The 17,705-nt window shown below is 45.5% G+C and overlaps 1 protein-coding gene across 1 annotated transcript in view; it reads right to left on the bottom strand.

Moving 5' to 3' along the window:
* Window positions 1-1,847, bottom strand: part of TRAF3 (TNF receptor associated factor 3) — a 146,608-nt gene extending 144,761 nt beyond the window's left edge. Inside the window, exon 1 of the mRNA XM_063948484.1 lies at window positions 1,592-1,847. The gene's annotated coding sequence lies outside the window, so the exon portion shown is untranslated. The remainder of the gene's footprint in view (window positions 1-1,591) is intronic.
* Window positions 1,848-17,705: the final 15,858 nt, after the last annotated feature.

Below are 17,705 nucleotides of genomic sequence, written 5' to 3'. Positions count from 1 at the left end.
AGAGCAACAAATTATTATTATTATTTATTTTTTTTCATGTTAAAAAAATAAATAAATCCAGCTGGTATAATAGACAAATGAGCTAATTGGATACAACAGATCAATTTTCTACCAGCAGCAACCTATGAGCAATCGTCAGAAGGTATGTATTTATATTCCCTTTCATATCTAGTCATTTCTGTATATTCCGAACTACAAAATGCTAGGTTGAAGGTTATCTGTGTAGGTTATGGTGTAAAATATATCAAACATGGCTCAATAGGCATATTCTGTATATATTGATTACATTGACAAGTATGATTATTGATCCTTACTTGAGAATGTATATATATATATATATATATATATATATACACATATACATATATATATAGCTATATATATATATATATATATATATATACACACACACACACACACACACACACACACACACACACACACATAAAATGACATTTAATGCTTTCCCCGCTGTTCTGTAAATAGACATATAGTACATATTTCCCTTTTGCTAGATGACACAGCATCTGGATTCGGAGGCATTACTGACAACATGCCATGTCAGAGTAACACAATCATGGCTAATTTTACCATTCCCTGCATGGCACATACCTGACACACACCACTGGCAGTGCAAACATCCAGCTACATTCATGCACACATGACGCTGGCTGAAGCCACACACTTGCATGCTCACTTCTTACATTCCCAATAATTCAGCTTTAATTTTGATTTTATTTCAGTCAATCCGATGCAATTTCCCCAATTTTTGCTTCAGCTATCTGTGAGGAGTCTTAGGGTCCTTTTTTTTTTACTGCAGAGGTCAGAACTGTAGAATTGAGATTTAAACTGCAGCATCCTCAGCAAGGTGTGGTAGAAGATAAATGGGGGGGGGGGGGAGGGGGGGGGGCATTTTTATTAATCTTAATATTTATATAGCGCCAACATATCATGTTTAATCTGTCACTGTCGCTGTGGGGAACACACAACACACACACACACACACACACACACACACACACACACACACAAAGTTAATTAGCTGAGCAGTAATGGATAATATATGATGAATGGTCTATGACTATATAGCACTCATGGTATGGAGTTATGCCAAATAATAAGAGAAAGTGACAATTCTCAAATTGTGGATCTGATAAAACCTCTTTTAGATGCAGAGTAATGACCCCCCCTAGCATGACACAGAGGTGTCAAACCACACTGACAAACTATATTAACCATCGCTGTTGTAGGTGCCATTAACAATTACCCTCATGCCACATCCCCCTGCATACAGCGGTGCCAATATGGGCACTGCCAACTGCAGCAAAACGGAAAGAGTGCATCACCGATGCAGTGTGATTTCCAAGCAGCCTGCAGTATGCAATGGGAGAACCATGCAAAAGCAGTTTATATTTAAGAAGTGACCTGGCCCCCCCCCCCCCCTCCCCACCCCAGATCTCCCCCCCCCTCCCCCCCCCATCCCCAAACCCAGCAGCCCTCCTGAAAGCATGCACAGACTGTCATACACAGCAGTAAGGTCAGCAGAGGTGTCACTATTGCACACACAAGACAGAGGAGGGTGCAGACTTACCTTTTCCTGACTTTGCTAAATTCAGTGACGGCACTTAGCACCAGAGGTCTAGGCTCCATTGTAACAAATCAAATCAAATATAAATAGAATTAAATATATGTTTGAAGGCAACAGTGTTTACTATCTTCTTGGCAGAGGCATATGTAGAGCAGGTGATTGAGTGGGTTTGGGGGGCTAAGTGGGCAGCAGGGATAGACTACTTGCTCTGAAGAAGGTACCATGGTCTCTCTGCAGTGGTGAGGTCAGTGGAGGAGCAGCTGCACCAAAGTCCTGCTCAGCTACAGCAGAGCTCCCATACACTGCTGCTGTGTGCTGGGGCTGGCTGCCTCCAGTGCAGAGGGGTAATGCATCTGCTCAGAGAATGTACAGCATTATACAGTCACAGGTCCCCCCCTCCATTACTACAGACAGTGGTGGAGTCCAGAGGATATATGAGGCTGGATAATTCTGCACAGACGCCTCTGGATGCTGGGCTGTAATATGTAGCATAAATGTAGCAGTATATGGTACAGCAGGTCTTGTAAGGACAAGTGGCAGTCATATGCTTCTACTGATCATCTCTGTAGCTGGCACCTATATATGTTCAAAGTAATTCTCCAGCACACCGAGAAATATCAGCAATATGACTTGAACGCTATAGGATTGAAAATTCAGAGATCATAGTTACATTTATTTGCAAAAATATGGTTAAGCCTTCAGATCTTGGCAAGGCTTCTCTGGATAGATAGATAGATAGATAGATAGATAGATAGATAGATAGATAGATAGATAGATAGATAGATAGATAGATAGATAGATAATGACCCTTATCACGCGCTTCAAAAAGCAGCACCTCACAGTAGAACCCCTGTTAGTGGGAACAGAAGCAATGTGGAAAAAAAATACAATCCGGAGGGCGCTATAACATCGGATATCAATTGTCCATATGAAAGTCCATATAATTTTATGGTTTCAGATGTCTGAATACTTTCAGCCGTATTTTAATTGGACTTGATTAAAATCCCAGCCTGGAATGAATGCTAAACCTCCTAATGATAATGTGTGGACCTCCATTCTAAAAGTAAAACATTCTATACCCTTAATACCAAGAAATAATGACACGGAGACTTGAATTTGGCAGAAAATTGTTAGCTATTTATTGTACCCTAACCATTAGAAAAAACCTGTAAAGTAAATATTAAGTTAACATGCCGATTCAACCGACATATGGTGGCAGAAAAAAGAACGGCTATAACCCACTGAAGATAACCTCAGAACATTAAAAACCCAAACAATCCTAATCTACCACAAACCATACATAGGTAATAGGTGCCCGACTCAGACCTCCACGCTGACTGCCCACCCGGATGGGTGATGACGCTGCCCCCTGATGGGTGATCTAGCGGCCTTAAAAGTCAATGGAGGTGAGTGCACCTAAACCACACCAATACTGTAAAAACTGTGACTAACAAGTCAAACTACAACCTGCCGTTCTTTTCCGCCAACAAATAGCCAACGATAAACCACAACTAACAACCCAAAGCCAAGACACTCCGCGCCAAAACATCTACCTAATGGGGCGGGAGGGCGGGAAGGCAAACTAGCAGAGAGAGACCCCTAGATGACCTATACCACCCTATATATGCTGATCCCTCCCCTATCTACCATTGGCTGTACTTTTCATAACCCCTTATGTCCACACCCATCACAGGAGGTTTAACTCTCTCCATTCCTATGCCTGTCATTTCGTTCTCCTTGTGATCCGATGCTTGATTGTACTCAGCCAGGTATGTCACCTGCAAGCTCAATTTCCTGGGGTGGCTGGTGGCACTCATGTTTACAACTGTCTTGATGTATCCTGGTTGTTCCTATAATACACCTTGTATAATGTAGAGACTAATATACATTATATATTTTATGTTGGATGTTACAAATAAACATCGGAATTTTACTAATCAAAGCTTATTTTGCGTGTCTGCATTGTTTTGGTGAGAGGGTATCTTGCAGGTGAAATACCTGGCTGAGTACAATCACGCATTGGATCACAAACATTCATTCCAGGCTGGGATTTCAATCAAGTCCAATTAAAATATGGCTGAAAGTATTCAGACATCTGAAACCATAAAATAATATGGACTTTCATATGGACAATCGTTATCTGATGTTATAGCGCCCTCCGAGTTGTATTTTTTGTCTATACATATTATATATATATATATATATATATATATATATAGTGCACAGCTGTTTACAGATAAAGTTTGCCCATTTACATCACACCTTGCACCAGGGAAGGGTACGATTTTTATTCCCTATCACATGAACACATGCACCGGAAGGGATAATTTTTTTGTCAGAATCCAATTAGTCTACCCATATGTTTTTGGAGTGTCAGAGAAAATCAGAGCATACTGTAATATTTATAATTGCTTTATCGGAATTCATAATATTTATGACTTCCCATTCATGTATCGCATTTTCTCTCTATAAATACAAATGTGATGTTTCTGGCAACCAATACTAGAATATTTTGTCAATGTGTTAAAAAAAATTAAAAAAGAAGAGAGAGAGAGAAAGAGAGATTATTGTATTTTAAGAGTACTCTCTCTCATACAAAATAAAGTGACTTTAATGCTGGAATAAATAAACCTTTAACAGCATCACATTTGGTGGATTATAATGCCATTGCATAAACTGTTGTATTTGCTATGTATGTAGAACATTCAATAAACCTAACCAAAAGATAAAATATCCATTCACCAGAAATCAGTGACATTACTGAGAATGCAGCCTATCCAGTCTCTAGGAACCAGTGACATCACTGAGAATGCAGCCTATCCAGTCTCTAGGAACCAGTGACATCACTGAGAGTACAGCCTATCCATTTACTAGGAACCAGTGACATCACTGAGAATGCAGCCTATCCATTCACTAGGAACCAGTGACATCACTAAGAGTGCAGCCTATCCAGTTACTAAGAGCCAGTGACATCACAGAGAGTGCAGCCTATCCATTCACTCAGTTGTGAATTTCCCATTAGGCATGTGAGGAGCATTACTAGTGTCTAGGGGTACCCTGACCCCTAAATCCACCTCTGCATTCACTAGGAAAAAATGACATCACTGATAATGCAGCCTATCCAGTCACTAGAAACAAATTATATCACTGAAAGTGCAGCCTATCCAGTCACTAAGAACCAGTGACATCACTGAGAATGCAGCCTATCCAGTCACTAAGAACCAGTGACATCACTGAGAATGCAGCCTATCCAGTCACTAGGAACAAATGACATTACTGAGAAACTAACCAGTCACTAGGAGTAATGCCAGACTTGACCAACTATTAGAGAGGACATGAAAAGAACAGGGTCACTTTATGTAGGAGGGGATGGGTGTATCAGGTCTACACACTTTCCTTATCTTGGTGTAGTTTCCATAGGAACAAACCAAGCACCCATTCATCGATGATCCTGCTCCACCAAGTTACTGACCACTAAGGCGGGGTGTGGCCCTCAGGCAGTGAGGCCTCACAGGAATTTCCCCTGTGCTCCTGTGGGCCGGTCCAGCCCTAGGTAGGAGCCAGTGACATCACTAAGAATGCAGCCTATCCATTCATTAGGGACCAGTGACATCATTTAGGCATTGTGTGCTGCATTCTCAGTGTTGTCACTTTTTGAATTATTTGCCACAAGGCAGTCACCTCTGCTGTGTGTAAGTGATAGGTGCTTATTAATAGGCAACAACAGGCACAGTGATGCTTGTAGATGGGAAGTAGCATACGGCTTGTGGTCTGATAGTGGTCCTCTGCTGACTCCATTTATCAGTATGCCGATAATGAGACAATCAATTGTGACCTTTATATTTCTCTTACGTCCTAGGGGATACTGGGAATCCATTTAGTACCATGGGATATAGACGGGTCCACTAGGAGCCTTGGGCACTTTAAGAAATTCATAGTGTGTGCTGGCTCCTCCCTCTATGCCCCTCCTACCAGACTAATTTAGAAAAATGTGCCCGGAGGAGCCGGTCACATCTCTGGAAGCTCCTGAAGAGTTTTCTGCCTTTATTTTCTACGTTTGTTATTTTCAGGAAGGACTGGATGGCACCAGCCTGCCTGCTTCGTGGGACTTAGGGAGGGAACGGCCCAATCTCTCTCAGGGTTAATGGTCCCGTTCCCCGCTGACAGGACGCTAGCTCCTGTGGGAACTATTTGCAAGCCCCACCACGGTGAGCGTACATTCTGGCAGCACGCCACCATCCCTAACAGAGCCAGAAGAATGAAGAATGGTGAGTACTAAGCCGGCGTGTTGGTTAGTGGGTCGCCAGCCATTATGGCGGCATGAGGGTACGGAGATGCACAGCTTCTAAACGGGGCGGACTGCGTCTCCCGACTGTGTACATAACAGCGGACACAGTACCCAGACTGGCAACAAAACCAGAAAAACAATCTGTCTCCATTTTATGCACATAGACACATATAGCCAGCATAAAGAAGAGCGGGAAGACCGCGCGCCATTGAAGGGGCGCGGCTTCACTATGAGCAGATCCAGCAGCTCACAAGCGCAATTTTCCCTACTGCAGCTGACACTGACTGACAGGCACGCGCAGCTCCTCCGGGGAGACTCCAAATTACCTCAGCGGTACCAGGGGGTCATAGCGGGGGGAGCGATTATTAGTGTACTAAATCCCTAATCTAGGTACTTGGTCTGCGACCCAGCTAAGCCTGGCTTTAGCGATAAGGGCGCCGTGTGCTGATGCCATACTCTCTCTGTGTCTCCCTGGAAGGGCTCTTTGTGGGTTAATTGTGCATTTAACCTTTTTGTGTGTGTGTGTGTGTGTGTGTGTGTGTGTGTGTGTGTGTGTGTGTGCTGTCACTGTTACAGTATGTCAGGCAAAGAATGTGTTTCATGTAAGACACAGTGTTCCTCTTCTCCAGGGGGTTCACTAGTGTGTACTCGGTATAGTATCCCTTCCCAGGCTAGTGGGACAGAATTAGCATGGCTGGACTCCATTAGGGGAATAATTTCCTAAATATTTACTAAGTTATCTCGGAATGAGAAAGAGACGCAATACTTAAGACAGTCTGTAACTGAGTTTATGAAAAAGGACTCAAACCAGCGTCTCAATCCCCTGCCATTTATCCGTAAAAACTCGCTTTGGCACATATCCTGCAGTCTGACTCTGATGATGAGGGGTCAGAAATGGAGGAGGGTGAGGTGGACTCAGAGGTGGGGGAGGGTACTCTGTCGCAGGGAATAGAGGCTCTCATAGAAGCTATCAGAGAAGTTTTGAATATCCCTGATAAGGTGACAGAGGAAAGTGAGGAATCTTATTTTAATATAAAAAAATAAATCCTCAGCCACTTTTCCGGTGTCAAAGGAACTAAATACCCTGTTTGAAGAACCATGTGTTATTCCAGATAAGAAATTTGAAATCCCTAAACGGTTTTTATCATCTTTTCCTTTTCCTCCTGAGGATAGGAAAAAATGGGAAAATCCACCAGTAGTGGACGCATCGGTCTACAGGCTCTCACAAAAGAATGTTTTGCCTGTCCCGGGTGCAGCCTCCCTAAAAGACGATTCTGATCGCAAAATTGAGAATATGCTCAAATCTTTGTATACAGCTGCGGGGGGTGGCCCATAGACCCACTATAACATGTGGGTGTATTACGCGAGCCATTGCTAAATGGTCAGGTAACCTAATTGAGGGGTTGGATACCTTGCCTCAAGGGGAGATTATTTCGCACCTGTAACATATACAAGACTCTGCGAACTTTATGGTGGAAGCCATACAAGAGATAGGCTTGCTTAATGCATGCACTACAGCTATGGCAGTCTCTGCACGCAGTGGTTTATGGCTATGCCAGTGGACTACGGATGCGGACTCCAGGAAAGGTGTGGAAGGCCTACCTTTCACAGGCGAGGCCTTATTTGGAGATTAACTAGACAAATGGATCTCCAAGGCTACTGCGGGTAAGTCCACATATTTACCTTCTGCAGCTCCCCCAGCTAGGAAGGCCTATTCAGGATCAAACTTACAGTCCTTTCGGATGGCCAAGTTTAGGGGCAAGGCCAGAGGTTCCTCTGCCGCCGCCAGAGGTGCTAGAGGTAAACCACGGAAACCAGCTACTGCCAGTTCACAGGAACAGAGTTCAGGCTCTGCTTCCTCAAAACCTTCAGCATGACGGTGGACCACAATGCCTGGAAGACTGTCGAGTGGGACACCGGCTAAAATTCTTCAGTCACATCTGGACAAAATTGTGCCAGGATCCCTGGTTCATAGACCTTATATCTCAGGGCTGCAGACTGGAGTTCCAGGAGCTCCCACCTCACAGATTCTTCAAATCAGGCTTACCAGTTTCACAAGAGGCAAGAATAACCTTACAGGATGTCATTCAAAAACTTACAGACCCAGGTCATTGTTCCAGTTCCACCTCTTCTACAACACAAGGGTTACTATTCCAGCTTGTTTGTAGCACCGAAGCCGGACGGTTCGGTAAGACCGATTCTGAACCTCAAATCACTGAACCCGTACTTACGAGTGTTCAAATTCAAGATGGAGTCTCTGAGAGCGGTGATCTCAGGTCTGGAGGAGGGTGAATTCCTAGTGTCTCTGGATATCAAGGATGCGTACCTTCATATTCCGATCTGGCCACCTCATCAGGCTTATCTATGGTTTGCACTGCAGGACTGTCACTATCAGTTCCAGGCCCTGCCATTTGGTCTCTCCACGACACCGAGGGTGTTCACCAAAGTGATGGCAGAGATGATGTTACTACTCCACAAACAAGGAGTGAACATAATTCCGTACCCGGGTGATCTTCTGATAAAGGCACCGTCCAGGGAGCGGTTGTTGGACAACATTGGTCTTTCAACCAGACTACTCCTGGATCACGGGTGGATTCTGAACCTACTAAAATCTCACCTAGAACCAACACAGAGGCTTCCTTTCCTGGGAATGATACTGGACACAGAGTCTCAGAAAGCATTCCTTGCCTTGGAAAAGGCAATGGTAATTCAGTTGATGATTCGGGCTGTCCTGAAACCAACCCGGACCTCAGTGCATCTCTGCATACGCCTTCTGGGGAAAATGGTGGCCTCTTATGAGGTGATTCAGTACGGAAGGTTTCATGCGAGGCCCTTCCAGCTGGATCTGTTGGACAGATGGTCCGGATCGCATCTTCACATGCACCAGAGGATTCGTCTGTCTCCAAAAGCCAGGATCTCCCTCCTGTGGTGGTTACAAACCTCTCACCTAGTTAAGGGTCGGCGGTTTGGGATTCAGAATTGGAATCTGCTAACCACAGACGCAAGCCTCAGAGGTTGGGGCGAAGTCACCCAGGGGGTGCAGTTTCAGGGAAGATGGTCAAGTCAGGAAGTCATCCTTCCAATAAACATCCTTGATCTACAACGCCCTTCAGCAGGCCACATTTCTTCTTTAGAATCAGGCTATTCAGGTCCCGTCGGACAATGTGACAGCATTGACGTACATAAACAGATAGGGCAGAACGAAAAGCAGAGCCGCAATGTCAGAGGTGTCAATAATTCTCCTCTGGGCGGAAAAGCACGCCATGGCGTTGTCGGCGGTCTCTATCTCGGGAGTACAGAACCTCAGCAGACACGACCTGCACCTGGGGGAATGGGGTCTTCACCCAGAGGTGTTCCAGGGGTTGACACGTCGGTGGGGATATCCACGAATCGACATGATGGCCTCTCAACTCAACAAGAAGCTCAAGCGGTATTGTTCCAGGTCGAGGGACCCACAAGCAGCGGCGGTAGACACTCTGACAACTCCGTGGGCCTACCAGCTGGTGTACATGTTTCCTTCACTTCCTCTGATCCCAAGAATTCTAAAAAGAATAAAAAGGGAAAAGGTTCAAGCAATCCTCATTGCTCCGGACTCGCCATGAAGGGCCTGGTATGCGGATCTTCTTGAGATGCTGCTTGAAGGTCCGTGGCTCTACCTCTTCACAAGGATCTTCTGCAACAGAGCCCATTCGTCTATCAAGACTTACGACGGCTACGTTTAATGGCATGGAAGTTGAACGGCTGATTCTAGCCAGGAGAGGGATTCCTGACAAGGTCATCCTGACTATGATCCAAGCCAGGAAGGGGGTAACATCTAAACATTACCACCGTATCTGGAGGAAATATGTCTCTTGGTGTGAGAGCAGACAATATTCTGCGGTGGGACTTCATCTGGGACGTTTCCTGTTATTTCTGCAGTCTGGAGTGGATGTGGGCCTATGTCTAGGCTCCATAAAAGTCCAGATTTTGGCCATGTCTATTTTCTTTCAGAAACAATTGGCTTCTCTCCCTGAGGTCCAGACATTCTTGAAAGGTGTTCTGCACATCCAACCTCCCTTTGTGCCTCCCACGGCACCTTGGGATCTCAATTTGGTGCTGCAGTTCCTCCAATCAGACTGGTTTGAACCGTTACAGGAGGTAGACGTAAAGTACCTTATGTGGAAGACCGTCACACTGTTGGCCTTGGCTTCAGCAAGACGTGTGTCGGAGTTGGGTGTGTTGTCTTACAAGAGCCCCTACCTAATTTTCCATGAGGACAGAGCTGAACTCAGGACTCATCAGCAATTTCTTCCTAAGGTGGTGTCTGCGTTTCACATAAACCAACCTATTGTGGTTCCGGTTGTTACGGACACCTCTGCTACTTCAAAGTCTTTGGATGTTGTGAGGGCTTTGAAGGTGTATGTAATGAGAACAGCTCGTCACAGGAAATCGGATTCGCTGTTTGTTCTCTATGATCCCAATAAAATTGGGTGTTCTGCTTCAAAGCAGACAATTGCATGTTGGATCAGGCTCACTATCCCGCATGCTTATTCCATGGCAGGTTTTCCGGTTCCACAATCTGTACAGGCCCACTCTACTAGGTTGGTGGGTTCTACTTGGGCGGCTGCCCGGGGTGTCTCGGCTTTACAGCTCTGCCGAGCAGCTACTTGGTCAGGTTCGAACACATTTGCTAAGTTTTACAAGTTCGATACCTTGGCCTCTGAGGACCTTCAGTTTGGTCAATCAGTTCTGCAGGAACCTCAGCACTCTCCCACTCGGTTCGGGAGCTTTGGTTCTTCCCCATAGTACTAAATGGATTCCCAGTATCTCCTAGGACATAAGAGAACATAGGATTTTAATTACCTACCGGTAAATCCTTTTCTCGTAGTCCGTAGGGGATACTGGACGCCCGCCCGGTGCTTCGTTCTTCCTGCACTGTTACTTGGTTAAGTATTCTTGTTTGGTTCAGCTGCTGCTGTTCCTTTTTACATGTTTGGTTGGCATGGCTTTCCTCTTATTATGGTCGTGCTGGTTCGAAATCTCACCACTTTTCTTTTCTATATCCTTCTCTCAAAGTATGTCCGTCTCCTCGGGCACAGTTTCCTAGACCTAGACTGAGTCTCGTAGGAGGGACATAGCGGGAGGAGCCAGCACACCTAAACAAACTTCTATAGTGCCCATGGCTCCTAGTGGACCCGTCTATACCCCATGGTACTAAATGGATTCCCAGTATCCCCTACGGACTACGAGAAAAGGATTTACCGGTAGGTAATTAAAATCCTATTTTTTTTTTTTATATTGTGGCCATTGTACCACATGCTGTGATGTCAGGCCACGTGCCACACACCAGCTGCAGTATTATAGTGTACATGTATTGCCTTATAATTTAGCTTTTCTCACCCAGGGGCACAGAAGTGCCAGTATTGTCACTTTGGGGTCTATTTACTAAGCCTATGATGGAAATAAAGTCAACAGGGATAAAGAACCAGCCAATCAGCTCCTAACTGTCATTTTTCAAACACAGCCTGTGGCATGGCAGTTAGGAGCTGATTGGCTTTTACTTTATCTCCATCCAAGGCTTAGTAAATAGGCCCCTTTGTGTAGTGGGGGAAGGAGGCAGGTTTCTTCCATTAAGTAAGTGAATGTACTTCCTGTAGTTGTGTATGTACCCTATGTTAGCATGCAATAAAGACAGAGTTATCGCAGTTCCGGTGTCCTGTCACTTATGCATGGATTCCAAGCAATCTACATGGTGTCACATGTCCGGCAGCGGTGGCTCAGGACCTCCGCAGAATTGAACCAATCAGTGGTGGATTTTACATAGTCCGTGACTGCACTGGCTTTACAGTGAGTGGCAAAGACTTCCCATTGGAAGTGCTACCCAGGGCCGGTGCAAGGTCTCGCTGCACCCTAGGCAAATCTTCAGCCTAGCGCCCCCTAACCTGTAGACCCCCACCAATACCACCAACAGTTCTCGGAGGGGAGATGCAGGTGGCCACTAAGTGGGCTGGGGTGAATTGCATCATTATACATATACAGAGAAAAGGGACAACACTCAAAGACATTTGAAGTTTTTGTGACTTTGTTCACAATATACTTTCACTTTGAAAGTCCTTGAGTGCCGTCTATTCGTTATATACTCTATAATACTGTATATGGGGTGTGGTGGGCATATTTAATTGGAGTTGGGCATGGGATGCCACCGGTCAGAATACCTACAGCAGCATCCCAACCACCATAATATCAAAATTTGAATTAAATTCATTAACCTTACCCCTTACCCTGACCATCCCTACTTCTAGCATTTTAGCGCTGTGTGCAAGAAATGGCATTGGCGCCCCCCTTATGTAAAATATGGGCAGTGCGCGCCATAGGCGAGCGCAAAAATTTTAGGGGCGTGGCTTCATGGGGAAGGGTTGTGGACACAATATAATACCAATTCATACTACGAGAGCATCCCCCTTTTTACAAATTATGGCAGACAGCGTCCCCAATTTTTACACATTACGGCAGACAGTGTCCCCAATTTTTACACATTACGGCAGACAGCGTCCCCTTTTTACACATTACGGCAGACAGCGTCCCCTTTTTACACATTACGGCAGACAGCGTCCCCTTTTTACACATTACGGCAGACAGAATAGATAGATAGATAGATAGATAGATAGATAGATAGATAGATAGATAGATAGATAGATAGATAGATAGATACTTACCATCTCTCCCCGCTGGCTCAGGCAGTCAGGCTTCTCGGTGCTGGCAGATCCCGGGCAGGGGAGAAGGAGGAGGAGGGAGGGGGACTGGAGCCGCAGCAGCGCTATGTAATTGGTAGAGGCGCTGCTGCAGCTGTCCCTCTGCTTCCGCATTGGCTGCCGCCACCGCTGTGAATGTTGGGATGAGGGAAGCGCATCCCAGCATTCACAGCAGCGCTGCCCAGCCAATGCGGAAGGAGAGGGACTGCTGCAGTGGCGCCGCTACCAATTACATAGCGCTGCTGCGGCTCCAGTCCCCCTCCCTCCTCCTCCTCTGGGTCCTCCCCTGACGCTGCTCCTCTCTTCTTCTCCTCCAGCGGCGCACACAACACAGGCGGCTTGTAATAAGTCAATTTGACATAGAATGCTGGCCGTCGCGCCCTCAGGGCGACCGCGCTGTGTGCCAGGCACACCTGGCACACACATAGTTACGGCTCTGATAACAGGCAGCCACGAGGGGAGGTGTGTCCTTCCTCTGGGACTGCCAGACCGGGCTGCACTTAGCAGAGAGCATGCTTTCTGTGGGAAGCCAGTCCCTGCTTTTCGGGGAGTCCTAGTCGGCTGCTATTGGCTGCTGCCGATGCAATCCATAGAAGCCATGTTTTGTGCATGCACCAGTAACGGCATCTGCCAGCTCCATTGCGCAGGTGTCGGGGACCCGGGTTGCCGGGGCTCACCTCTCATCCAAAGAGGTAGGAGCCGCCGCTGGAACCAGTGATATAGTATTCGATGATACATATCATTGCAGATGCATGGTTGAGGATGAGTGGTGCATGTAATGCTGCAGTGGGCTGGCTGACAAGTCTAAAGAGGTGCAGGCTTACACATTGCACAGAGACAACGCTGACACTTGTATAAGAAGATGAGGATACATAAGACTTACTTAGAAAGGTTGATGAAATATGCCAGTAAAAAAGTGATCATGGATAGGCACAGTACAGGTCATTGCATAACCATGGGTCTTCAATCTGTGGCCCTCCAGCTGCTGTAGAACTACACATCCAGCATGTCCTGCCTCAGTTTTAGCATGCCTTAATAGCAAAACTGGCAGGGCATGCTGGGATGTGTAGTTCCACAGCAGCTGGAGGGTCGCAGGTTGAAGACCCATGGCATAAACCATACAGGTGGGATTTATCATGCGCCACATATTGCATGCAATACATCTCACGACTTATCGCATGTATAGCAGGTTAAGTGTGTGCCCCAGCAACAAATGTTATATCTTTCTCCCGTATCTATGGATTTCTATTAATTATATTATTCTGGGAGCAGTGAAATATCAAACAAGAATTTTGAAGGTTCTTGCGAGTTTGATCCCTCCACCTTATATTACTGCAGGATGATCAGGTCCCAGCAGGGCCGGTTAAGGCTGGTAGGGGCCAGGGGCAACGAAGTTGTGGGGGCCACCCAGGAAAATTGCTCACTCCGCCACCACCACCGCGACCCTTCCCCCCCCCCCCTCCACACCCTGGAGTAGTGGCCGCTCACAGACAGACCCCCCACCCCACCCTGGAGTAGAATCCGCACACAGACTCCCCACCAGAGTAGCAGTGGCACACAAACCATCCATGGAGCACCAATCGAGGTGGAGCACTACGTGCAGCTGCATACCCGCCCATTGTCTCCCGGGATTTCCCCTTACCAACCCAGGAGACTCGCTGAACTCTGATGACCTCCTCAGCAGCAGTACATCACAGCCACAGAAGGAGTAAAACTGCAGTTAAAAACTGCTGTGTGGGGGTCCCCTAATGTGTGGGGGCCTCAGGACGACCGCCCCTGTCGCCCCTCCCTCAATCCGGCCATGGGTCACAGTGTCCTGAAAATACAACTTGAGCAGGCGAACAGGTGGCAAGCACAAACCACTGTAATCAATCAGAATGAGATTTTGGAGGTGTGAATGCTGTTAGAATTTTCACAAAACACAAGACTGGGAATCCCCGACGACGACGTCAGTTTCTCTTGTACAACAGAACATAGTGTCCAGTTAAATAATCGTCAGCCACTTTATTGTGTGATACATAAACAACACACCTCACTGCAAACACCGGCTTATTCGCAGCTGCTAGTGTTCAGTATTAATGTATTCTGAGTCACCTCATCACGTAAAGCCGATCGTCCCTGATATCTATTGTTTATGTTTAATTTCCAGCATGTCATATTTTACACATGTGCAGAAGTAATGAGTTCTCCTAGTGATGATAAATAACGTTACTGGGAAAACAACCAAGCCTCAGGAGGTGTAAGACGTGAGGCAAAATCTCCTCTGGACAATATTAGCAGGCTCTAGTGGAGCTTGCCATAAACATCACTAAAAACCATATAGCATGTATACTACCAGTCAGTACCATATGTAAAATAGACCCTACAATCGGCCTGTAATGGTTAGCGTCACTGCCTCACAGCACTGAGGTCATGGGTTCAATTCCCACCATGGCCCTAACTGTGTGGAGTTTGTATATTCTCCCCGTACTTGTGTGGGTTTCCTCTGGGTACGCCTGTTTCCTCCCACAATCCCAAAATATACTGGTAGGTTACTTGGCTTCTGACAAGATTAACCATAGCGTGTATGTGTCTGCGTATAAATGTGCTAGGGAATATAGAGTGTAAGCTCCACTGGGGCAGGGACTGATGTGACTGGGCAAATATTCTCTGTAAAGCGCTGCGGTATATGTGTGCACTATATAACTAACTGGTAATAAATAAATAAATAGACCCCTTATTTGGATACCCCTCTGTGAGGTCGGAAATGCAGCTATGCTGTAATAAACACCGAAAATGTACACAATCAGCACCAGGGTCTGTTTCTTTAGTCTGAAGCCTGGATTTTCCCAGAAAGCATGTTAAAAAAGAAGAAGCTTGGAACAACAATTTAAAAAGCAAAAAAGATTAGACCGTGAGAAGGAAACTTTAAAAACGTAATTTATAAACGTAATGCCCACGTGGACGTAACACTATTCATTAAGCATAAGGAGTATCTGTACATACAGGTGATAAATGGTGCTTTGTGAGCAGACAAAGGAGTGCTGCTATAGCAAACACTATAACCAGGGGAATTCCTTTCTCTGAGCGTCTGCTTTTACAAAACAGGTACAGGAATTCAGAGCCAGGCTGCTGCATTGTACCTGTAGCCAGGGGCTGTCCTATTGCCTCATTTCAAATTGAAACAACCAAAGCACTAGGCTGCCCCCGGCTGTCATCCCCTTTCTGCCCTTAATAAGATACTTACATTCCCGACGCTCCTGGCACCAAGGTGCCGACTGCTGGGATGGTGGTTCTGCCTCCTGAAATTGAGACTCTCCCGTCTGAGGGAAGTGTGGCGAGTGAAGCGAGCCCGCAAAGGGAACATGTTTCCATTGATTGTGGTCACATATGATGAAACATACCAAATAAACTTGTGTCGACAATTTTTGTGTCTATCATTGCCATGTCGACCTTTCAGATTAACCATAATTCTTCTGACGTAGTAGAAATGTAAAGAGACGCTATTTACCCGCATAACAAGAGATTACATTTTGGAAGAATTGTGGATATTCCATGTCTGAGAAATATTATATCCTTGCTAAACCAAATAAATTGATAAAGATAATCTGTCCACTTTGATTAAATTCTAATAGTATTTGTTTTATTTTTCCTTTGTATTTGTCTACTGAGAATACAGTTAGTCTCATAGAGTCGGCCTGATCTGAAATATCATGCCTGCATACGCACTACATGATGCGCCATATATATCACAATATATTGTTACTGGGGTAATGTTACAGCACCACATTATACGTTGCGTTGTTCCATCTGGCACGCAGCACATCCGATTAGAAGATACGACCAGACAATTCATCAGACAATGAATTGGGAGTACATGCTGTACGATGATTGTTGTGATCCATCTGATCGCAAGATTGGCCGATACATCGTATAGCGTAGACCCAGCTTGACTCTCTCGCTGTTTTTCTTGTAATTCCTTTTTTGTGTCTTCTCTCCGGCTGTCATTCCCGGGATTTGGGATTGAAAAACGGTCAATCTTTTTATTGTGACCACTAATAGCCTTTTATACTGTTGTCCTATATTAGTTTGGCTTTTTTGTGGTACAGGCAGATTTCCCCATTATCACCTAGACTTTTCTCTGGTTTTGCCGACAAGAATTATCACACAAATCCCATTTTCGCGCATTTGCAATTGAATAAGTCGAATCGGGGAAGCGCGCATACCCGCAATAAGCCGCTTTTCGTGCGATAGCCACTAAAAGTTCAGTCACAGTAAATTCACGGCTAATTGAATCCCCCCCTTAGTGTCGGCAAGAATACTGCTATGCTTGATCAAAAGTGTTGCTTAAAAAATATTTCTGTGGCCGAGATTCACTTTTGCCTTAGAGAAATATACAATGGCAGCTGTTACACAACACACGGAGATATACAGAGAAATGTGTAGTACACGTAAGCATTTGATGAAAGCAATGAAGTGAAAATTATCATTTGTTTTGGAATAAAAAAAAAAAAAGGTTATAATACCCTTTAAGAAATTGCATTCCTTCCCATGATGCTTTGAGGCTATACGTTGTTAGTCATTTCTGGGAATTATTTTGCTCTTATTCCTGGCAAAGCCGGGAACAACACGCAGCGCTCAGTGTTATTAAATAGCAGGGATAAGTGGCTCTGTGTTGTTTTTGTTTCCGCTCTATGCCCCAGCTGCTCTCTCAGGGAAATGGAACCTGCACAATTCAGCAAGGACACAATATAACGGTATAAATGAGGGCACAAACCAAGAGCCGCACATTAATGGCAGGAGAAAGTACCAGGCGTTTATTGATTCAGAGCGGGACGCTAATGCAGTAATGGCGGTGACTTGTGTCACAGCCCCTACTGCGAATTTATTCTAATGCCGCAGCTGGTGGCCTGTCTACTGCTGGTGGCCTGTCTGACCATCCATTGCCTATGTATGTGAAGGGGATGGTGAGGAAGATCAGCATAGCCATAATCTAAAATGGTAGCCAGGCTTACCGTACCATGTGCTGGTCATGGGAACATTGGCGTGGAAATCCCCTCTAGAAATGTTGTGATTGCGTCTGGCAGTAAAACTGGTATAATCAGAATAAACCAGTAGA

Source organism: Pseudophryne corroboree, chromosome 12 (genome assembly GCF_028390025.1).
Source record: "Pseudophryne corroboree isolate aPseCor3 chromosome 12, aPseCor3.hap2, whole genome shotgun sequence".
NCBI classification, from domain to species: Eukaryota; Metazoa; Chordata; class Amphibia; order Anura; family Myobatrachidae; genus Pseudophryne; species Pseudophryne corroboree.
The sequence above is the reverse complement of the archived record's forward strand: the minus strand, read 5'-3'. Positions and strand labels throughout refer to the sequence as shown.